Raw genomic sequence first — 24,054 nt, 5'->3', positions numbered from 1 at the left:
CTTGGCACAGATTTCCTGTGACTGTTGGAAGATCTTGTGGACGCGATGGATGTTGGGTCATCGTGCAGTACCCCCAGTAAGTTCCCCATAATGACTCTGTCTAGTGCATGCACCACCACATGTGAATTCTCTCACCTGCTGGGTGAATTCGTAAACCTCACCAAGTCCACACTTTCCACTGCAGTCACAAAGCATGGGGGTCAAGTACCGGATTTTGACAACTGGCTCACCAGTCCATTCACGTAGAGAGCACTCAGAAAAGTTGGCCAGCCCGAAGGCCAAGTCTACCACCATGAAAATGCTTGCCATTTTACACAGGTCAACTAGCCCTTGGTCTTCACCTCTCCACATGGTCCCTAAGCCAATCATGCAGCAATAACCACCATCTTAACAAGGCCAACACCCCCGATTATTACCAGGTCCCACGTATTCAAGACTTCGACGCTTCTAACCAGAAGGATAATTTTTTCTAATGTGTACTTAGTCAGAGGCTACCATTGAATGCCTGTGTGTGCTGAGGATATTTGCAAAACTACTGTTAAAACCCCGTTTGGTCTATTTGAGATTCTATGGATGCCATCTGGATTGAACAATGCAACAAGATTTACCAACGACTAATGGACTCTGTGTTAAAAAAAATTAGATTTTAATTTTGCATAACTGGAAGACATACTTGCCACAGTGCATCGAAAACACTTATCCCATCTCTGCAAACTTTTCTGTCACCAGGTTTGGATATGGCCCAAGTACAGAGTGAGAGACACTGAGATAGGTTGATAGTTCAGACTTTAATGCGAACAGCAATAAAGGGAAAAGAAAACAGTAAACACTAGGCCAAACAGGACTAAAACACTCAAATGGACAATGAAGCCTACACTGCGGCTGAAAAGAACAACTAACAGTTAAACGAATACCGCTGGTTTTCAGAGTCAGTTGACTCGACAGTCCAATTTCTCAGGCAAGGCGGAATGCAGATAATGAAACATAGCTATGTCCCAGTCTCGACAAGCACTGCAACGGGATGAATGGAATTAAATACTATCACAATAAAATAATAATTAGCTGACACGTGCATGTTCGCGAGTGTAATTGCCGTATCTACTGCACTGCTGAATCCGTGGTTGTGGCACTTTTCAAGCACATAAGCCAACATGGGCTGATCATTAACCCCACTAAATGCCAATAGGAAGGGTAAACCTGAATGTATTTCTGAAGATCGCCTTAAATCAGCCCATCAAGATCTGGACGGTTTCACTCGCATACCCCCTGCATCACGGCATGACCATGTGTTTATCAGCATAGCCCTGGATGAGTCAGAAGCATCTGCCATGACTCCAGCTAAAACACTCGGGACCTGAGCCGGGCAGCTCATCGAGCTCCAGGCAGACTCACAATGTTGGTTTTGGTCAATTCTGGGAGGACCTGTGTTGAGCAATGTAATGGGTAACGGATGACGCATATTGTTCATAATGGAAACTCTTCTACGTAATTCACAAGCACCATCGCTGCGTTGTTGTGTTCTCTTTATGAGACCGCGCCTGACACAATGACGACAGTGTAAGGCGACTGCTTATGTTTTGTTCATAATGGAAGGACTGTGGTTTTTGTTAAGCACATGAAACAACATCAGCGCCGGTGGGAAGGGAAGGAGAAGTGGAAAGCAAACTGAACAACCGACAGAGAATTGTCTGCACAGGTGTGGTTGGAGAACCTTTGCGTATATCAAGAGGGGTGGGAATGAGCAGGGTAATTTCTTAATACTACCTCTGAGATGATAACAGCACTGGCAAATTCTTCTGTTCTCCGTTCTGATGGTGGAAAGTTCAGTTGCATCTTTGAAGGGCAGGACGACACACGTTTGCTCATTGCCAGCGACAGTTGTGTGATAAACCTTTTGTGTCAAGCACACCAAATTACTCACTCCATGAAAGCTGAGTGGAATTAAGGACAGACTGACTTTCATCCAACATCACAAACAGCAAGATCAGTGGAGCAAAGAAATAGCAGTGAACGTACCCAGAGAGCATTGCTGAATTAAAGGAACCCCGTTATCACCTCACAGGAACTATATAAATGTTTTATAGTGTTCTCCTGAAGCCCTTGACCAATGGTATGGAACGTGCTCCTGTAGATAATGAAGTCTTCCCATTTCTTTAGCACCTCCCTTCGCGTTTCATCCAATTTCTGGAAGGCACAGACACCTGAACATCTCCCGATCTTACCTGAGTTGGCCTGACTTAAACCAATGCGGTGCCTGAGCCTCTGAGAAAGTAACAAGCAAATTACCCAGCGGTTACTGCTAGTGGACCTAACCGCCAACACTCACCTGAGGCTCATAGCGCAGCAATCATTGTAAAACTATAGTTAAACAGGAGTCAATGGAAAGGGGAGAATATCAGAGAACTGTCCACCCCCCAGAGGAAACAGGAGAGTCCAATATTCAACCATCTTCCCACTTGGAACAGGTCTAGGGCATGAGACCCATCTACTCTCTCAGGTGGACATAAGATTCCGGTGGGTGAGTTAGAAGAGCGGGGAATTCTCCACAATTTCCTGACAGATATCAACCCCTTATTTTAAGGAGTGGCTATTATTAAATGCCACTTGCTTTGAATCAATGTGCACAATTTAGCTGCAACATTACCTGCATTACTGCAGTGAGTGCACACGTCATTTGCTGCAAAGCACCTTGAGACTTCAATCAATCACAATTCCTCCTTCTTCCGTAAGAATGGGTGCGTGCACACCTGTAAGGAGTCTCTCTACGTCCTCCCGGTGGAATACCCGGGTTTTCCCTGATGCTCCGGTTTCCTCCCACAGCCCAGAGATGTCATTTCAAATTGTCCTGTGATTAGGTGAAGGTTAATTGGATTTCTGGAGTGATGTGGTTCAAAAGACCAGAAGGACCCTGCGCTGAATCAGGAAAATTTAAAAAAAACAATAAACAAATATGAAGCCCACAGCCTTTCAGTCTTTTCAAAGGTTAGTAACTGGGTTCACACAGGCAGTTTCAGCATTTCACAGCACAAGTGACTTCCTTCAGCAGCAGGGATAAGGAAACTGGGAATTACAGAAGAATCAAATGAAGAGAAAACACTAAACCACATTTGTTTAAATCTACAGGGCTGGAAATGTGCACTTGTTTGTGGGTTTTATCTCCAAGGAAGTTGGAAACTTCCATCTAATCACTGGATTACATTTGAACAAACGCAGGTACAACAGAAAAGCCTTTAATACCATTACTGAAATCCTGCTCTTTGTCCTTTGATATCCCGGAGGAACTACATCCCCAAAACATCCCATCTACTTCAGTGATTGCGTTTTCTTTTGTCCATTAGTTTGAGCTCGTAATTTAAACAAGTGCATTGGGAGAAAGAAGAATTGCAAACATTGAACTCACAGCACATCAGTCAATAACTGAAAAGCTATATAGGGTCTCGGAGGTGAAAAATGGGATCAAACCTGCAACCAACACACTCTACCAACACCTCCTGGTACACAAGTGTCAGTGACACTCTAGGACAGTACAATCAATGAATTTCTTAAACAGGGAGACCAGCATTCTCTCCTTCTAAACAGTCTCCCATTTCTGACTGACGCACAGTAAGCTAATCTACCTCAGATGGAGTTTCCTCAGTAAGTGAATCCAGCGTTCACCAGAATATCCACAGAATATCAATTAGGATACTGAGTTGCCCTTTCCAATGATCCCCAGCTCCAGACTGTAAACGGGTGGAAATACAATTTTCATCTGAGGAGAGCATGTCAGAGAATGATGGTCTGAAAAGAGAATTTTTAAATTTGGGTTATTTAAAAAACAACAGTTTGTCAGCAACTTGCACTCGTTGTTAAAGCTACCAACATGACTGCATAGAAACAATTTTATAAAGATTTATTTCAAAAAAGAAAAGCATAAGGTAAAGGAGAATCTACTGCCTTCACAGTGTATATCTGCACAGCTAAGCAGCGAGTTAAACCACTTCTCAAAAATCACAAGAGGTGGAAACTTTCTTCAGGGTTTTTAATGTGATCTTGCTTGTAAAACTGCAGAGTTAATAAAATAACAATTAAATTCAATACAGAATTGTTGCATGCCTGAATATACTAATATTGTAAATTATTCCCACAATCAGTGTTAACCAAGGTAATACACATTTGCAATGCTCCATCACTATGCTGTGTAAACAAGAGTAAATTCATAGCACAATGATATCTTAATAATGACATACTGCACAATAAAACTTAATTCTTCCTTCAAAATATGTCTGCTAAATGCTTACCAATATTAACGAACACTTAAGACTTACAATACTGCTATTTCAAGGGCAAATAAACAGAGGATGCAAATGAATGTGTTTCCACCATGTGTTTCAGATAGAACCAAAACTAAGCTGTACAGGAAGCTCTATAAAAGACAGCTTATATACAGGAATTGATGTCCATACAAAATGAAATGTACCTCTGGAACACTCTCTGCCTGGCGTCCGTAGGATGTTAAACTTGATCAGAGGCAAAAGGATGATAGTTTCAGAGACTGGTCTTGAAAGCAGTCTTAATACGTTGCCTTTAACCATTCTCACTTCGAAAATACCAGCCTTGATGGTGTTACTGATGGGAATCAGCAAGAAATGCTGAATCATTTAACCATGAGGGTGAGCTGATTAGCTGATGGCATGATCGGCCAGGCTGTGATCTGCAGGAACCTAGTTCCATCAGCTCTTCTGAGTTGCTTGCCTGATACATTGGATCCTATTATGTACACAAAGGAGATGGTGATGGACCTTCAGAAGACAAAGCCTGCTCTGCTCCCTGTTACCGTTGATGGTGAGGACCTACAGGTACCTGGGATGCACCTGGATGACAGACTCGAGTGGAGCACCAACCCAGAGGTTGTGTACAAGAAGGGCCAGAGTCACCTCTACTTCCTGAGGAGACTGAGGTCCTTTGGAGTGTGGAGGACTCTCCTTCACGTGTTCTACCTGCCTGTTGTCACCAGTACAATTTTCTATGTGGTGGTGTGCTGGGACAATGGCATCAACATGGGTGATGCCAACAGGCTCAATAAACTGATTAGAAAGGCTGAATCTGTTTTAGGACAAGCAAGAGGAAATCTGCAGATGCTGGAAGTCTGAACAACACAAACAAAATGCTGGAGGAACTCAGCAGGCCAGGCAGCATTCATTGACTGTATTTGCTATACGAGTCAAACACTGGAGGCTGTGGTAGAACAAAGGACACTACGGAAAATCCTGGCAATTTCAAACAATGTTTCTCACCCTCTGCATGCCACCTTGGCTGAACAGAGGAACACTTTCAGTAACAGACTAAGATAACTGCGCTGCTCCATATGGCGTTATATGAGGTCTTCTTACCCTCGGCCATTAGGGTCTATAATGAGTCAACCTATAGCCGAGAAGTGATGATTCCCTCCTGTTAGATTGCTTGAGATAACTTATGTTTTATTCTTTCTTACTTCTTTTCAAATATTTGCATTACTTGTATATCTGCTGTGACATTGTAATTCCTTTGGGATCAATAAAGTATCTACCTTTAAGCATAGAATCTCCCTGTTTCATTAGCAGTATAAGTGAATACAACCTCGCTGTTGGCCCTGAATCCAGCACTTTCAATTATCATCTCGGCCATCTCAACTGCTAGAACAGCAGCGCTGATTTCAAGCCTTGGTAAGGTGCCATCTCGTTTGGGAGCTTTACTTTGTCCACGAAGATCCTAAAGGGAAGATCACCACTGCTGCCTCTGCTCATAGTTCTCATTAGGGAGTAGGACATCCCATCTGCAAGTATCTGGGGTCAACTCTTGTAGCGTGAAGCCTTCATGGATACCAAATGGAGCAGCAAATCCAAGAGGATCAAATAGTCTGTTGACAGTCAACAGCACACCACGACATGTGAAGGGTCTTCCAGTATCAACCTGGGCAGTAAGGGTCTTGGTAACAAGGTTCCATCGAAGGTCTAGAGTGCACTGCATAGGAAGGAAGTCCTGTCCAAGATCAAGATTCCTTCGACCTTCGGCAAGATCTTCAGATGGGAAACACTGCATGACCTCCACATTGTTGGATGTGATCTTCTACAGTCTGGGATTAGAATGCGGCAACTTGTCTTGCACTGATTTCAGCACAATGACGGCTTCTTCTACTAGGGAACATAATTGAAGACCATCATCAATATAGAATTGCCTTTCTATGTACCTCCACGCCTCAGTCCTGAATTCTTTCTTTCCCTTGATAGTTGTCCTCTTAGGACCATAGATTGCCACAGCTGGAGAGGGACAGTTACTAAATGCATGAACTCCCATGCGGTACTCTCATTGTCCAGTTGGTGGTCACAAATCTGCAAGTATCTGAGGTAGTCCTGATGATCCTCTCTCACTAGGAAGCAGTGGAACAGGCCAAAGTCTGCCACCACTACAGACATTGACTCAGTTTGGAAGCACATGAGGACCCCGAGCAGACCGTTATTGAGGTCTGGACTCGGCAAGAGCATGTTGCACTTTGAAATGCACATTTAAATCAAAGACAATTTGTATTTGTGCAGGTTTCTGGGGGGTGGTAAACACCAAGGTTGGGCAGATACCAGTTTTCTTTGTTGGGACCTGGCGGAGGAGCTAGCTCATGATTGATCCATAAATTCCATGTAAAGATCTTTCATTTCTGGTTTCCTTCTCAATGTGTGATTGAGGGACCAGGGTAAACTAAGGAACTGCTCTGTGCTGTTTGGTCGGAGCTGTCGTGGAGATCGGTAGGGAAAGGGGAACTACCCAACTATTTGACTAACCAACGCACACAAAATGCTGGAGGAACTCAGCCAGAGCAGGCAGCATCTAGGAAAAAGGGTACAGTCGAAGTTTCGGGCTGAGACCCTTCAGCAGGACTGGAGAAAAGAAAGGTGACTCATCTTTTGGAATTGTCTTTGCTAAACTCTTTGTTCATGATTCGAAGGAAGACCTCACCTTCCATGAAAGGTGCCAGCTTATATTTGTCTTCTGACTGACAGAAGACCAGCTTGCCTAGCTCTGGCTGGGCTATGTCAGGGTGCTTGGCTTACCTCTCTACAGTTTTCTCTTTCATACAGATTCCAGTCTCACAGGTTCATAAATAACGTGGGCACCCATTCCCCAGGACATTAGCCTTAAATGTACTGAGTGGGATGATGAGCACCACTGAAACAGATTTCACCCACTATGACCCAACCCAGGTCCTGTCATTGGGGATAAGGTACATCGTGCCAACCATTGCTCTGTTCACGTACCTCATGTGCATGGGTGGTGTCTCTGCTAGTCAGGAGAATCCCAACAGCAGAGTCCAGTGGGGGAATCTTGTCAGCTGTAGCTTCAGATGTGAATGATCGCAAGCAGCACCAGGGGTTGGGATTTTGTCCCTGTTGTTGTAAGTGTTGTCACGCTCAGTGAGGGCTGGCAAGGGTAAACTGAGCCCCTTCCATGACTCCACACAAATCCACTGGCTCTTCTTCTGGCAGCTTCTGATGTTCCTGAACATGCCTTTAGAGTGTACAGGGAAACGGGACTTTGAACACTGAATATGTCAAAGACTGGTGATTTTGCCGATGACACATTGCTCTGATCGTCCAATACCACAAATGCTCATGGCATCCTTTCAATTAGACTTTGACTAGACATACCTTTGAGCAGGATTTGCCTTGAAAGCCTTTCCCACTTACATCTGGATGAGAAAGTATCTACTGAACATCTGATGGAATCACACCTGGCTCCCCGCCGTGCTCTGCTGTGGGACCAGTAGTAGTTGCTGACTGAACTGCTGGTCTGTGCTGTCGCTGTCACACTCAGTGCAGTGGATGACAGCTTTCCAGTCTTTTCCTTGGTGTGCTGCTGAAGCACAACATTTGAAACATATTGAGTGCTACTTTAGATTACGTCTCCAGTCTGCAAACAGCTTTCCTCTGTACCTTCTGCATTTGGACAGGGTATTGTCCATCAGAGCTCATGAGCTTTCTAATTAAGGTTTGTTAGCCATGATAGGGGCTCTGATTTTCCACATTTTTGCTGAACACCTCTCTTTGAATGGCAGGCTAACAGGAGTTGAGAGCAGAAAGCTGGAGTCATTTTCCATTTTAGTGTGGTGGCAGGCAATTCCACGAAGAATGAAAATGGCAGGTGGGGGTGTGGTAAACCATGTCTACCTGTCTGGACATGTCCTTCTGCTGACTGTTCCTGCGGCTCCTCCCACAGTCCCCTGGATAAAGGTACCCCTATGGGGCACTGCTCCTCCCACAGTCATCCAACACGGTCGTGCTCCATTTTCACTGTTAATAAAAGCCTATCGCTATTTACTCTACTTCCAGTCTCCTAGAGTTATTGATAGAACATCAGGCATGATGCCATGTTTTCTCCCTGAACCTTTCGATCATCCACTGTTCATGCATACTGTTTGGTAATTTTCCCTCTGTAAGGTTTATTCCTCTTGCTGTTTCCAAGAAACTCAGTCCTTGTAGGTAACCCTGGTTTTCTCGTGGCTTGCAGTTCCAACAACAGGTCTACAAGCTCCGAGAGCTTCTGAGGTTCTTTGGAAAAATATCGAGTCTACTGAAGAGAGCTTCTTCAATTGCCTCTGGAGAGCCTGACGCACCGTCAATAACTCTCGGAGACGTGAGGCGAGATATAGGCTTTTATTGACTGGAAGAAGGAACCAGCAGTGAGTGACTACCATACTACATCCTGGAGACTGAGAGGCCGGGGCTCTGTCTCCAATCGCCTTTATACAGGGGTCAGTGGGAGGAGCCACAGGAGCAGTCAGCGGGGGGGGGGGGGGCCTGTCCAGACAGGTATATGTAGTTCACCACAGAGCCATAGCATGTGTAACTGCCACCGTATTGGAAACCCCCAGCTGAACTGCTCTAACCCTTCGTGCAGGTTGCAGTGACTCCCCACTAAGCCGCTTACAGAGAAGGTCCAGCTCCGCACTACGTTTGAGACTTAGAGACCTTCCATGGCATTGCGAGAGCTTGACTTCCAGGACGGATATGCGGCAGACTGATTGCAGGACACTCTCAGTGCTGCCGTGATCCAGGTCTCGAGGAGCCAAATCCGATACACCTGTCGCTTACCAAATGCGTGTGCTGGAATGGACGGAAGGTCAGTCTGTCCCCGTCTGTGCAGATGGGGTTGGCATCAGCAGCGACTCTTGGCTGAGGCATTTGCTCTGATGGAACTGCAGAAGGGTATTGCTGCTGTAGGCTTTTACTGTCGATACCCGGACCTCATGAAGGGCATGTTGGCTGTGTGGTGTGGACAGTCTCTCCTTGCAGAGTTCGACCTTTTTTTCTATAGCCAAAATGCTTTTGGACACATTCTTTACTAAGATGCACTGGCTGATGGGATGACAAAACATGACTTATATCAGTTGTAGACTCACCGCTGTCTAAATCAGCTGCTGCTTCATTCACCTTCGTTGAGGATTAGAAGCTCCTAATGTAGACTCTATGTGGGCTCTCTCCATACCTACACGGGCTTTCTCCATTTGATTATTAATAACCTTGTGCTTAGCATGCACTGCTCTCATTCCGCTTCAGCTCTGGCACGAATTCGTGCTGCGGCTATGCTAATTACGGTTTCCCTCGAGCATCTCGAAGACGCAATCGATGAGCCACGTTCTGACCTGACTCCCAGCTCTCGGCAATCGACCTCTCTCAGGTTGGAAGCTGAAAACTGGTTTCCAGCAACGGCAGCGGTGACAGAATTCATTCATACCTTCGAAACAAAAAGACATGGACAAAAATAATTTCAGGGAGGAAAAGAGACACAGGAGGTGGTAATTGAAACAGATTAGGTCAGAAGTTGGGAGAATGCTATTTACTGCATGGAGCAGGTCTCGTCTGAAAAACAGATGAATACATACATGGAAGAACATTTTCCAAGGCTCGTACAGTACGTTCCTATTGCAGAATCAAGAAATACTTATAGCACCCAAAACATGCAATTACGTGGCATCATCACCACAAAATGTCTCAAGGCATAAAACACTGTCTGACAATGGCTTATTATACAAGGGCAGAAGCCCACAATCTTACTTAGAAAATAAGTTGTTCCTTCCAAAGAGGCTAAGAAATTTAGGGGGAGAATTATTGCTCTTAAGGAACAGGCAACTGTTCCTTAAAAGCTGTCATGGGTAAAGCAACTGAAAACGGGAAGCAGCAGAGGCAGAGAGCGAAGGAGAGCAGAGCTGGAGACTAAATCACTGAGAGGGTGCATGTTAACTTGGATTGGATGCACTTTGGTAGAAAGAGTTAGATGGGCCGAATGGTTTTCTCCACTTTCTGAATGCCTCCTTCAGAAAGTCACTCAATTACAGTATATTCTGCAGATAAAGCCAGCTATTTTGCACTAAAGAACAACCGATATGCTGAGCTGAAACCAGTGTCACAGATCGTTTGATACAACATTGCATATAGTTCTTTTCAAGGTCAGACATTTAAATACTGTCGGGACATAGGATGAGAAATGGCCTTTCCAATACTCTCCACACATTAACCTTCTCAAAGCAAGCCCATTTAATACCTCAATTCCAAAATATTTCTCTCCACACCCTCTATTCAAAACATTTCTCACCCTTTCAACATAGACGTAACATTAAACTTGGACTAAGAACTCGAAGTGCTCACTTCTCTCGTGAGATCTGTTTCTGTCAATTACATTGGATCAACATAAGAACTGCTATTAATACTATACTGCGTTTCTGCTTTGTAATTTGATTTTCAAAAGGTATTTCCTCTACAAATAAAAATTCTCCCTCCTTCAGTGAAGCATGAAAACTCACTTTTTATTTTCTTTATTAACCCTTCAAAGCTATTCCAGATTTTCTGAATGGTGATAAATGTCTCCCTTGTGTTCAGAACACCACTTTTCACAGTGATCTTGGTTTTTTAAAACTGGATCAACGAGCCAGCACTGAACAGGGGTGTCTCCCTCTGGAATGGGAACCCGTCCATCCCACACTTATTTTCCCTTCCCTTATCCTTCAAGACCATCCCACATCCCTACTCCCCTCCCTTCTTCACAATGGGAGCTCCAGCTTCTACCCTAAGAACACACACAAAATGCTGGAGGAACTCAGCAGGCCAGGCAGCATCTATGGGACAGGGTACATCCCACGTTTCGGGCCGAAAGCCAGATCTATTCTGTTACTGTTAATGCAGGTGACAATGAACAGACTGGGCTCACTTTCCTGGAGACAAAAGCAACACAGTCAACATGTCCAAAGCGACTTCCACACTAAATCCTGTGCGAGTCCGGATGACTCAACGAGGTAAAAGCAGTAAGGGTCCAAGTTCTATCAGCTTCAGTGACCCTTACTGAGAAAAGAACAATAAAAAGTCCAATTCTAGTCATCCTTTTGACCCTGCTGCAAAGTCCGATAGTATCACACTTCAGTAGTAATGCTTATTGCTGTTAAATCCCCCCCCCTATCCCCTACAATCTCTACTCCCTCTCAGAATGGGACTCCAATAGACACTTCTCTCACCTCCACTTTCCCTCTCAGAGTGGAACGTAGTAGTTAATTTTAAAAAAAGTCTCAAACACATATTCGCCAACCTTTATTTGGCAAGCCGTGCAGCTGTCCGCTGGAGGTATCCAGGGTAGGAATTACTAGGTTACAAATGCACTCAGCGTTGACAGCCATGAATTGTTTAGGATCACACAATATGACAAAGTGCTGAGTGGTCGGATTGGAGCTTTATTTAGTACAAGGCCTACCTGGCTCAGACAGGTGCGTCTGTTCAGCGATGGTATCTCCTGTTGAAAGCTGGCTGATGGTTTTAATTTGCCATAAAGAGAACCTGCAGCACAACCTGGTGGGTATTTATCGTTACCAGCAAACTGTATCACTAATTCCCTCAAGGCAAATTGTTATTTGCTCATTAAATTGCACTTGTTGGCCAAGTGAGTTTGATCCAGATAAAACTTGGGACTAATTGGATATCATTATCATTGGTTTCCAGATTTTAAAAACTCAGACGACTGTAAATCTGATGACCTGATGATTGAGCCAAATTATCTGTTGTTGGCACCAGCTGTGCTTGTGTCCTTTGCTGAGCTGATATCAATCCAGCAAAAGCTTTAAGCAAATTAATGGAAAATTTGCCGTCCAACTTTTAAACCTTTCATGGATCATTGTATTCTTGATCTTGCTCTTTGCTCTAGGAATGATCTGAGGAATATTTCTGGGAATAATGGGGTATGGGGCTGTGTTTCCTGGTGGGTTTATGTTGCCAGGGTCTTCTCACCATTGCAGAATATAAATAAAAGGCAAATGGTGATACTTCAACAGGACCTGCTTGAGATGGCTGTCTACTTAGACGTACAGTAGGTGGAGGAAATTTGTCCGTGTAAAGTAGTAATTTGTTCAGATTCCTTTTCAGTCCAGATGAGTCTTAAAACAGGTCATTCTAGCAGTAGGTCAGATTTACTGTTGGAAGCTCATCAAACATTATTTTGTGGATAGAGCATAGGTTTATATGTTAGCTCCTTATGGGTCCCTGAACATAGAGCGTTGAGGGGAATGAGCGGTTGACGTTTAGCTAGAAAAGATGTTAAAAATTCAACTGTGGATATAGACTTTCCACTCAGTAAATCAGAAGCTAAGGGGTTGGTGGGGCTAAGACTTAGGGGGTTATGGCAAGACTTGTGGGACAATGGGCATAAGGGAAGACACCGTTACAGATTACATAAAACTCTTAGGTTGATGGGAGAAGAGGGTAAAACGAGAAGGGAAGGGATTATTTTGATATGACTTAGAATTGGGCATACTCTGCTTAACTATTCCTTATATTTTGTTGGAAAACATCATTCTGGGCTGTGTAGGTGTTGTCATCATTCTGAAACTGTTGAATATATACTAATACAGTGTGGAGCATTTAAGGTTGATAGGAATCAAATGCAGGCCTCATTACAATCTTTGGGGTTCTTAGTTTCCATTTTAAAACTTTAAGTTATGAGAGTGACTTTAATATAAATCACAGTATCGTCTTTCGTTACTTACAGCAGGGCTTTTTGAGGTAACGTAGTTTTCATTTGAAAAGAGAAGTATTAAGTTTTTTTTCCCAATTCTCTACAATTGAGTCCAGTTGGTGATGGCAACGCGCCTTTAAGTTGGACTGACAACCGCTATTAAAAGTCAAAAGAAGAAGATGGCTGTCTCCAAATGGCAGTATTCCTGGGGATTTTTGCACCGGAGGGGAATAGCTTAATCATCGTCTTATATCCAGGCTCTGAACTGGAGCTTAGGGACAAAGCAATTCATCCCTAAGGAAGACCAAAGAATGGGGTTGAAGATACACCAACAACTCCACATTTAAAGCAGGATTAGTTTAATTAGATGGTCAGCATGGAATCCAAGCTGACTCTATGACAGGGAGTTGTCCTTTGATCTGTTGAAAGGCAGAATCTATGATCAATTTACATTACCTTATGAGATCCAGCTCTTTGAGAGTGAGAATCTGTGGCCATAGAGCTCATTTGACTTTATGCTGGCTTTAGTGAAAAACGTGGTGCAAGCCTAGGGTTGCCCATAGGCCCGGAGTCTTCCCGTGCTCTAGTCACTGCTGGCTCTGTCAGAAAGTGGTCCCCGCACGCCTCCAAATAGCCCAGTATTAAACTGCATCTGCAGGTTGGAGACACAACAGACTGCACAAGCTGGAGTCTGCAACAAGGAACAATTTCTAGAGGAACATCAGCAGATAGAACAGCATCAGCGGGGTTTCAGGTTGAAAACCTGCATCAGGACTAAGAATCGAGAGAACTAAGAATCTCCTGTCCTAATGTCGGGGTTTCACCCAAAAATTCCACAGTTACTCCCTCCCTCCACAGATGCTGCTTGACCTCCTGACTTCCTACAATAGATTGTTAATTGCTCTGTAATTCTCCTGGAGTCCGCCTTATAATAGTTGGCTTTGATGACTTTGCTGGAAATTTCCAGTGCTTCCATTGAAAGCCAGGCAACAACATTGTCTTCCACACCGAGCCATTTACTCTGAGGTAGCTCCCCTTTTGGTAAAGGTTGAGTTTCACCAGTTGCGTTTCCCTCAGCATTGTCTAACCCTCTGCTGAACTCAGTAATCTATCGTCAAGTCCATTCTTGTTCACTGAGCACCCTGCTTTAACCTCAATGAATATCCCTTTGGCGAACGTCTCCTTCTTCACCTCAGTGAGTACAAACCAAACAGTGCGGCAACTGAGAAGTTAAGAACAACTGGAGACTCAACCTGAGGTTTTCCTGTTCTGTTCAAATCAAGCCTACAGAGGCATCTTTAGCTTGCCACCTTCTTTCAACTTCATTTCCTTTTTATCAAGATTTTCAGCTCCTCCCCTCTCTGTTACTTTGTTCTATGTACACTCTGCCTCTGCCACTATCAGAGTTTTCCTATTCCACCTCTCGTACTTTCTTATTCTGTCACATCTTGAATTATCTCCCTCGCTCAGGCTAGAACCGAACTTAAAGCACCTGCTCATGTTGTCTTGCACCTTCTGTATTTGGAAGGTGACCAAGTTAATTCCTGTCATGTCTTTACTTACTTGTGAGGTAAAAGGAGGCCATTCAGTCCATCTCTCAGACTATTGCTCTCAATCCCATTCCCCTATTTATTTCCATGAAATATAACCTCTTTGATATGATTAGTAATTTCCCCAATCCTCCCGCCCACATCAGAGGTAAGCTAAATAATATCCCAAGCCACATGTCCTCTTCTCACTACTACCATCGGGCAGTAAGTACAGAAGCTTTAGGTCCCACACCACCAAGAACAGCTATTACCCTACAACCATCAGACTCCTGAACCAGTGTAGGTAACACCAACGACCACTACTCTCAACAGATTCTACAATCTACAGACTAACCTTCAAGGACTGTTTACAGGACATGCTGTCAGTATCATTTTTGTTGGAAAATGCAAGGTCATGCACTTTGGTAGTAGAAATAAATGTGCCAACTATTTTCTAAGCAGGGAGAAAATCAAAAAATCAGAGACGATAAGGGACTTGGGAGTCCTTGGGCAGAACACCCTGAAGATTAACTTGCAGGTCAAGTCAGGTGAGGAAGGCAAATGCCATGTTAGCATTCATTTCAAGAGGTTTAGAATACAAGAGCAGGGATGTGATGCTGAGGCTTTATAAGGCACTGGTGAGGCCTCACCTTGAGTATTGTGAACAGTTTTGGGCCCCCCATGTTAGAAAAAATGTGCTGGTATTGGAGAGGGTCCAGAGGAGGTTCACAGGGATGATTCTAGAAATGAAAGGGTTATCATACAAGGAACGTTTGATGGCCCTGGGTCTGTACTTACTGGAATTCAGAAGGATGAGGGAGGATCTCATTGAAACCTTTTGAATATTGAAAGGCCTAGACAGAGATGTAGATGTGGAAAGGATGTTTCCCATGGTGGGAGAGTCTAGGACAAGAGGGCAGAGCCACAGGATAGACAGGTGCTCTTTCAAAACAGAGATGCAGAGAAATTTCCTTAGCCAAATGGTGGTGAATTTTGGAATTTGTTGCCACATGCAGCTGTGGAGGCCAGGTCGTTGGGTGTATTTAAGGCAGAGATTGATAGGTTCTTGATTGGACATGGCATCAAAGGTTACAGGGAAAAGGCCAGGGACTGGGGTTCAAGAGGAGAGAAACAAATGGATCAGCCTGATGGAATGGTGGAGCAGACTCGATGGCCTAATTCTGCTCCTGTGCCTCATGGTCTTATTTGCAGAGCTTGTACATCAGGTGTCTGTCAGTCTTTGTTTATCCGTCCAGTCATCCCCACTCCCCTGCCTTCTCCCCATACCCTTTGATGCCCTGGCTAATCAAGAACCCATCTATCTCTGCCTTAAATACCCCCAATGTCTTGGCCTCCACAGCCACTCATGGCAACAGATTCCACATATTTACCACCCTCTGACTAAAAAAAGTTCTCCACATCTCAGTTCTAAATGGACATCCTTCAATCCTGAAGTCGTGCCTCTTGTCCTAGAATCCCTTTCTCAGTCATAATTTTCACGGCACAAACCTCACTCTTGAATGTCCAGTATACTGCAGATGTCTTCCACTGATGCAAAATATGCATTCAGTTCCATTGCATCTCTCATTACAATATCTCCAGCGTCTTTTTATATGGGTCCTATATCCACCCTCGACTCTCTTTTACCCTTTATATGCTTAAAAAAGCTTTTAGTATCTTCTTTGATATTAGTCACTGGTTTCCTTTCATAATTCATCTTTTCCTTCCTAATGACCTTCTTAGTTTCCTTCTGCAAATTTTTGAAAGCTTCCCAATCCTCTATCTTCCCACTAGTTCCCACCGGCCTAAGGCACCAGTGACCCCTGTTTCCATCCAAGGGGTCAGTGTGGACATGGTGGAGGATTACAAATACCTGGGGATACAAATGGACAGTAAATTGGACTGGTCAAAGAACACTGAAGCTGTCTACAAGAAGGGTCAGAGCCATCTCTACTTCCTGAGGTCCTTTAACATCTGCCGGACGATGCTGAGGATGTTCTACGAGGCTGTGGTGGCCAGTGCTATCATGTTTGCTGTTGTGTGCTGGGGCAGCAGGCTGAGGGTAGCAGACACCAACAGAATCAACAAACTCATTCGTAAGGCCAGTGATGTTGTGGGGGTGGAACTGGACTCTCTGACGGTGGTGTCTGAAAAGAGGACGCTGCCCAAGTTGCATGCCATCTTGGACAATGACTCCCATCCACTCCATAATGTACTGGTTAGGCACAGGAGTACATTCAGCCAGAGATTCATTCCAGCGAGATGTAACACTGAGCATCATGGGAAGTCATTCCTACCTGTGGCCATCAAACTTTACAACTCCTCCCTCAGAGTGTCAGACACCCTGAGCCAATAGGCTGGTCCTGGACTTATTTCCACTTGGCATGATTAACTTATTATTATTTAATTATTTATGGTTTTATTTTGCTATATTTCTACACTATTCTTGGTTGGTGCAGCTGTAACGAAACCCAATTTCCCTCGGGATCAATAAAGTATGTCTGTCTGTCTGCCTGTAGCTTTGGCTTCCTTGTATGCCCTCTCTTTTGCTTTTCCTTTGGCTTGTCAGCCACCGTAGTGTCCTTCTTCCCTTTGAAAATGTCTTCTTATGTGGAATATATCTGTTTTGCACTTCCCTCATTTTTCGCAGAAACTCCAGCCATTGCTGCTCTGCTGTCCTTCCTGCAAATGTTCCTTTCCAGTTAACTTCGGCCAATTGCCCTCTCATGCCATTGTAATTCTCTTTATTCCACTGAAATACCAACACATTGGATTTTATTTTTTCCCTCTCAAATTTCAATGTGAACTCGATCATATTGTGATCACTGTTCCCTAAGGGTTCCTTAACCTTAAGCTCTCTTATCGCCTCCGGATCATTGCAAAACAGCCAATCCAGCACAGACAATCCCCTAGTGGGCTGAACAGCAAGCTGTTCTAAAAAGCCATCCCTTAGACATTCTACAAATTCTCTCTCTCGAGGCCCAGTACTGACCTGGTTTTTCCAATCCACTTTCATGTTAAAATCCCCAACGATTATCATGACATTGCCTTTCTGACTCGCCTTTTCTATCTCCTGCTGTAATTTGTAATCCACATCCCGGCTGCTGTTTGGAGGCCTGTACAACTGCCATTAGGGTCCTTTTACCCTTGCCATTTCTTAACTCAACCCATAGAGACTCTGCACTTTCCAATCCTATCTCATCTCCTTCCAATGAACACCACCCCCTCTGCCTACTAACCTGTCTTTCTGATGCACCGTATATCCTTGGACGTTCAGCTCCCAATGGCAGCCATCCTTTAGCCAAGTTTCAGAGATGGCCACAATGTCATATTTGCCAATCTTTAGCTGAATTTCAAGATCATCCATTTTATTCCTTTTGCTGCTTGCATTCAAATATAACACTTTCAGTCCAATATTTGTTGCTTTCTGTTTTAACTGCACCACGCCTCTATTGCCCTGTAACTCATCCCACTGGCTGTGATTAAGCCTTATCTCCTGCCTGTTCTTTCTATCATCTCTGTTGCACGCTATCTTTGATCTATTTCCGTTTCCCCTTCCTCAGTCCTATCACTCCGGTTCCTATCCCTCTGCCAAATTAGTTTAAACCCTCCCCAACAGCTCTATTAAATGTGCCCCCTAGGATATTGGACCCCTTTGGGTTCAGGTGTAACCCGTCCTTTTTGTACAGGTCATACCTCCCCCAGAAGAGGCTCCAAAGATCCAGGAATCTGAAGCCCTGCCCCCTACACCAGTCTCTCAGCCACGCATTAATAGGCCTGACCTTGCTATTCTTGCACTCGTTAGCACATGGCACAGGCAGCAGTCCTGAGAGTACTCAGATTCAGATTCAGTTTATTGTCAGTTAGAAACCACAAATGCAATGCAGTTAAAAAATGAGACAACGTTCCTCCAGAATGATATCACTAAAGCATATGACAAAACAGACTACACCAGAAGATCCACATAACATTTGGCAATCCCCAATCCAGAGTCTGGAGAGGCTGTTGTGTATTAACATCACGCTACCATCTTAGCGCGTTCCCCGGAAAGGAGCTCCTAATCCACCAGACAAAACAAGACCAAAAACTAAAGCTACAAGACCTGCACAAAACCACATAGTTACAGCATATAGTTACAACAGTGCAAACAATAGCATAATTGATTTAAAAAACAGACTATGGGCACAGTAAAAATAGTCCAAAGATGTTAAAAGACAATAAGTTTAAAAGAAACCACCAGACAGTTTCCACAAGTGCTCAGGGTCACAATAGACTTGTCATCCCATGCAGGCAGCAGAAGGGAATACCCTACCCTAGAGGTCCTGCTTTTCAGCATCCTACCTAACTCCCTGAATTCTTTCTTCAGGACCTTGTCCCTTTTTCTACTAATGTCATTGATACCAACATGTAACAAGACTTCTGGCTGTTCACCCTCTCCCTTCAGAATACTTTGTACCCAATCTGAGACATCCCGTACCCTGGCACCTGGGAGGCAACACACACTATGCGGGTATCTCTATCAGGCTGACCCAACCTCCCGTCTGTTCCCCGCACTATGGAATCCCCTATGACTACCGCTTTCCTCATCTTCTTCCCTCCCTTCTGCACCACAGAACCAGGCTCAGTGCCAGAGACCCGATCACCGTGGTCGTCCTCTGTCAGGACACCCCCCTCAACTGTATCCAAAACAAGATGATGATTACTGAGGGAATGGCCACAGGGATGCTCTCTACCATCTGAGCTCTTCCCTTCCCTGACAGTCACCCACTTATCTAACTCCAGCAGCCTCGTGGTGACTAACTCCCTGTAGCTCCTCTCTATCTCCTGAGAAGCTGTAGGTCATCGAGCCGCAGCTCCAGATCCCTAACACGCTCCCTCAGGAGCTGCATCTTGGGGCATCTGGCACAGATGTGGCCACCTGGGAGACTGGAAGATTACCAGGATTCCCAGAACAAAACACTAACCCTACCGACATGCTCTGCGTTCCTCAGAAAAAATGCAAAGAAAAGCCAAAAGCGAAGTCCACATACCCACTCGCCTCGCCGAAGCCAGAATGAGGCAAAGCCTGCCGCTTCTACTCCCGCCAATGGCCACTCTGCTTATCCCTTCTGTATTTTTATTTAGTTCGTTGAGTTTAATTGCCGCCGCTGAAAGGCCCCGCACAATGGGCTGACGCCCGCAAAGCTCTCGTTTTAAATAACCGCCTCCGACCTGCGAGAAGCACCCCTTCGTCGAGCTCAGTTGCCGCCGCTGATTGTTTTCATAAAACTTCTGCCTGTAAATGCCTGCAAGAAAATGAATCTCATGGTAACATATACATAATTGGATAATGGGTGTGCGTGGGTGTCCTAGAGGTACTGCAGGAATGAGCTACCGGTCCAGAAGTTCAAGGTTGAAGAAGTATTGGGGGTGAGGGGGAGAGAAGGCCCATGTATAAAGGTCTATAATACTTTAATTGTCCTTCTACTTTCTTCCATGTCTTTACCTCTCTCTTTCACTTGCCTTCTCACCGCTGTTTCAGTTACTGTTTTCAACACAATCACACAGCCCTTCCTTTTTCTCTCTTTCACTCCTCCTTTCTCTCCACTTGCTTTTTATCTCGAACTTCTGATAAAAGAAACCTCCTGGCTCCAGTGTCTTCTGTTTTAATTTATTTACCTGAAGGTTTCCCATTCTCAGCGGAAATCACCTCCTCCCCAGCCACTGACACTCTCCAAGACAAACCGGTTCCTCACAATGCCCCAAAAGCAAGGGGGGGGGAGCTCCCAATAAGTCCTTCCAGGTGAGGCAACACTTCACCCGTGAGTCTGCTGGTTACAACGTAGTCTATTGTGCCTGGCGCTCCCGGTGTGGCTCCTCTACATTGGTGAGACCTGTTGTAAAGTGGGGAACGGCTTTGTCCAAGCGCCTCTGATCCATCCGCCAAAAGTAGAACTTCTCAGTGGCTAAACCTTTTAATTCTGATAGACCTTCCCATTCCGATGTGTCAATCCATGGCCTCCTCTTGTGCCAAGATGAGACCACCCTCATGGTGAGGAGCAACTCTTTATATTCTGTCTGGGTAGCTTCCAACCTGATAGCATGAATATAGATGGATATTGATTACCCCCTATAAACAAATTCCCCCCCGTCATTCCCCACTCTGACCTTTCACCTCTTCTCACCTGCCTATTAGTGCCCCCTTGGTTCCATCCTCCTTCCCTTTCTCCTGTGATCCACTCTCCTCTCCTAGCAGATTCTTTCTTCTCCAGCCCTTGACCTTTTCCACCCTCCTGGCTTCACCCATCACCTTCCAGCTCGCCAACTTGCTTTTTATCCTAGCGTCTTCCCCTTTCCTTCACAGTCCTGAAAAAGGGTCTCGGCCAGAGATGTCGACTTTTTTTCCCATTTCATTTTCACAGAGGCTGCCTGACCTGCTGAGCTCCTCCAGCATGTGGTGTGCGTTGCTCTGGATTTCCAGCAACTTCAGCTTTTCTCATGTTTTAGAAAAAATTAGTTACTTTTCTGCCTAGCTCATGAAAAAAAAATCGAAGTTTCCTTTGTAAAATCCTGAATAAGATCTTTCATTCGATTACACTTTCAGGCAATTAAAATTGAACAGGTGCATAATTAGCCCCCTCTGGTGGCAGTATGTGTAATTACATAACAAAGTTACATCGCAGTTTTTGCAATGTAGCTTAATGAATAAAATATACCCGTCTCAGTTTCTTCGCTCTGTTGTTTTGATGAGGGTGTTAACCCACATAAAGTAACATTAGTTAACACTTCTGTTCAAGCAGCTGAACAGGCATTTTGTACACTGAATAGGTATTAAGTGATGAGCTTAAACACGCTTTTAAAAGCTAGTGTTGCACAGAAGGAATATGTTAACGTTTGATCTGCTTTGTCTGGTTCCTTCGGTAAAAATTTGTTCACAGAATTTGCATGGCACCAACAACTGACCTGCCCTTTACTCACCAGTGTTGCCTCAGTACTGGTCAGAACGATTTTGGAAGCAAGCACATTGAGCACATCTACATACAACGCTGTCATCAAAGACCCTTACCACCCTGGCCATGCCCTCTTCTTGCCACTGGTAGAAGGTGCCAGAGCCTCAGGACCCGCACCACCGAATTTCTACCCCACCTCCAAACGGGCTCTTGAACAAAGGGGTTAACGACACTCACTTGTTCCCACGACGAATGATCTCACTTTAAGGGCTCTTTCTTCTCCCGCGGGATTGGGTGGGGTCGGGTGGCGGGGAGTTTACCCCCTCAACAACGGTGTGTAAAGATGAAAACAACAGAGTGCCACGTGAGTGGCAAAAAGTGTGGAAATGTATAGGATAGAGTGGAAACGTCTGTAAAGGATTGAGAGTCATTGAATAGTTTATTGTACATAATTTTATTTTTGAATAAAGTATATTTTGTTAATAAAAATTATTTCATGTCTTTTGTTATTTATTGCTATTTATACATATTTGCATTTGCAGTTTGTTGTCTTCTGCACTCTGGTTGATCTTTCATTGATCCTGTTATTGTTACTAGTCTATAGATTTGCTGAGTATGCCCACAAGAAAATGAATCTCAGGATTGGATATAGTGAAATATATTTACTTTGGTAATAAAATTTACTTTGAACTTTGAACATGGAGTCACAGTGGATATGGATGAGAGAAAGTGACAAATAAGAGACCTTTCAGAAAGCAAATATGAAAATCCTTCAGGGCACTCAGTGTGATGTTATCTGATTTAATGTTATTATCAACTGTTGAATTATTAACTAGTAGTGTTATTATTAACAAAACATTCTGGTATAAGTATACAAACAATAACAATGACTTCTTAGAATAATTTACTTATGTACATCTCATTATTCCCTCCCTGTTATAGAAAATCAAGGAAATTTCGAATTGAACCATTTTATATTAGTTCATGTAGTTCTAGGTTTTGGCTCAGAGTAAGAGTGACCTTCAGGCTCCTGAATAGAAGGAGATAACTACACTCACTTGCAACCAATGATCTCACTTTAAGGACTCTTTATCTCGTTGTCTCATATTCTCATTATTTATTGCTATTTACTTATATTTGCATGTGAAGTTTGTTGTCTTCTGCACTCTAGTTGATCGTTCATTGATCCTGTCATAGTTACTATTCTATAGATTTGCTGAGTACACCCACAAGAAAATGAACCTCAGGGTTGTAAGTGGTGACGTATACGTACTTTAAACTTCGAATGAGGATTTCAGATATTGTTACATGAGCTGGCCCTTGTGGCTTAACTGTTGAATTGGCTAACCCACTTCGGTAACTGTCAACACAACACCAAACTATTATCGCTTTCGGTCTAACATCCTGCCATCATCAAAGATGTACATTTTACGATGTATTTATCAGGGGCAGCAGCCTGAATAAATTCCTTGAAGCACTGTGTGTAACCATTTCCTTTATCACCCATGTTCTGGTTTATCTTACTTACCATTTTAGCCCTTGCTATTCTTCTCCGCTGCTCCAAAGTCTGATCATGTACAAAGACCAGAGCAGGCCCTTTCGCCCTTGATGTTGTGCTAACTCTTAACCTACTCTACCATCAATCTAAACCTTTCCTTTAACATGACTTGCTCTCTAGTCCTGACAGCATCCTGGGAAATCTCCTCTGCACCCTCTCTGAAGCTCCCACATCCTTCCTCTCTATAATGAGGATACCGGAACTCAACATAATACTCCAAGTGTAGTCTTACCAGAATTTTATAGAGCTGCAACATTACCTGAATGCTCTTGAACCCAATCATCTGAGTAATATGAAGGCCAATACACCATGCACCCTCTTAACCATCCAATAACCTTGCACATCTCTTTGGAGGGATCTATGGACGTGGACTCCTCCGTTCCTCCCCACTGCTGAGAATCCTGTCATTAACCCTGTATTCTGCCTTCAATTTCAACCTTTTAATGTGTATCGCTTCACACTTTATTGGACTGAACTCCATCTGCCACTTCTCAGCCCAGCTCTCCATCCCAACAATGTTGCCACCTACACTGTCCACAACAACATCAACCTTAGCGTCATCTGCAAAAGTCCTGATCCACCATTCCACTTCCAAGTAAGTTATAAAAATTACAGAGCAGATCCTCGCGGAACACCACTGGTCACCAATCTCCAGGCAGGATACATTCCATCTACTACCACCCCTGCGTTCTGTGAGTAAGGCAATTCAGAATCCATGCAGGCGGGCTTCCCTGGATCCCATGCCTCCTGTCTTTCCGTATCACCCTACCATGAGGCACCTTGACAAATGCCTTATCTCAAATCTATATGCACCACATCCACAGCTCGACTTTCAGCAAGTTGTCTTGTCACTTCCTCAAAGAATGTAATCAGTCTTGTGAGGCATGTTCTGTCTATCCCTTATTAGGCTACGTTTCTTCAAAAGCTCTTAAATCCTGCCTCTGTGTTTAATATCATTTCCGGTGTAAAGGAGAACAAAATCATTGGAACTCTGGGTCTGATGCAGTACCAGCAAACACAACAAGATAAAGAACAC

The 24,054-nt window shown here is 44.1% G+C and overlaps 1 long non-coding RNA gene across 1 annotated transcript; it reads right to left on the bottom strand.

The window, feature by feature from the left end:
- Positions 1–575: 575 nt before the first annotated feature.
- LOC132382043 (uncharacterized) lies at positions 576–19,811 on the bottom strand. The gene is made up of 3 exons (XR_009508187.1): positions 19,562–19,811; positions 3,689–9,744; positions 576–1,931 (listed from the first exon to the last, which is right to left on the bottom strand). It is a non-coding gene; the product is annotated as an uncharacterized LOC132382043 (long non-coding RNA).
- Between the last annotated feature and the right edge of the window lie 4,243 nt (positions 19,812–24,054).

Source organism: Hypanus sabinus, chromosome 27 (assembly GCF_030144855.1).
Source record: "Hypanus sabinus isolate sHypSab1 chromosome 27, sHypSab1.hap1, whole genome shotgun sequence".
In the NCBI taxonomy this organism is placed as follows: domain Eukaryota; kingdom Metazoa; phylum Chordata; class Chondrichthyes; order Myliobatiformes; family Dasyatidae; genus Hypanus; species Hypanus sabinus.
The sequence above is the reverse complement of the archived record's forward strand: the minus strand, read 5'-3'. Positions and strand labels throughout refer to the sequence as shown.